The sequence below is a fragment of the Macadamia integrifolia genome, chromosome 14 (genome assembly GCF_013358625.1).
Source record: "Macadamia integrifolia cultivar HAES 741 chromosome 14, SCU_Mint_v3, whole genome shotgun sequence".
Taxonomy (NCBI): domain Eukaryota; kingdom Viridiplantae; phylum Streptophyta; class Magnoliopsida; order Proteales; family Proteaceae; genus Macadamia; species Macadamia integrifolia.
The window spans coordinates 21,638,280-21,638,824 of record NC_056570.1 but is presented as its reverse complement, the minus strand read 5'-3'; positions in this window follow the sequence as shown (position 1 = coordinate 21,638,824).

Genomic DNA, 545 nt, shown 5'->3' with positions numbered 1-545 from the left:
TTGGGGGGTTGGGTGAGGGGGACTTTCCAAGGGGGTGGAGAGATTTAGATAGAATGTTAGGCATAATGCTAGTGTGCCCAGCTTTTTAGCTATTCTAATGCACTTTGAATAATTGAATTTGTATTTATAAATAAAGAGTTGTGATTTGCTAAAACTTGTTAATGATTTTTTTTTTTTTTTTGGTAAATAAAATAAGTTATTAAAAGAGCAAAGACGATAAAGCCGAAAGGCAGGATGCAAGCCAAATTAGTGAGAAATGAGAAGCACTACACTATCCTTAGTCAAGGCAAAGGAAAAGAAAATACATGGATCATAATGCCAACCACAAATTAAGTTTTCCATTCTTTGGAGCAAAGGTAGCATGGGGCATGTACTATATGGTGCCTTCATCTAATATAGATGCAATGGCCATCCAAATCTTCATTTTTTTAATAGCACTTTGAAGATGATGCCTTGAGTCATGTGGAAGGCAAGTCAAAGAAGGAAGTTGCCAATATGAAATGGGAAGGAGATGAGATTCTAAGATTGGATCCACAATGGCATCA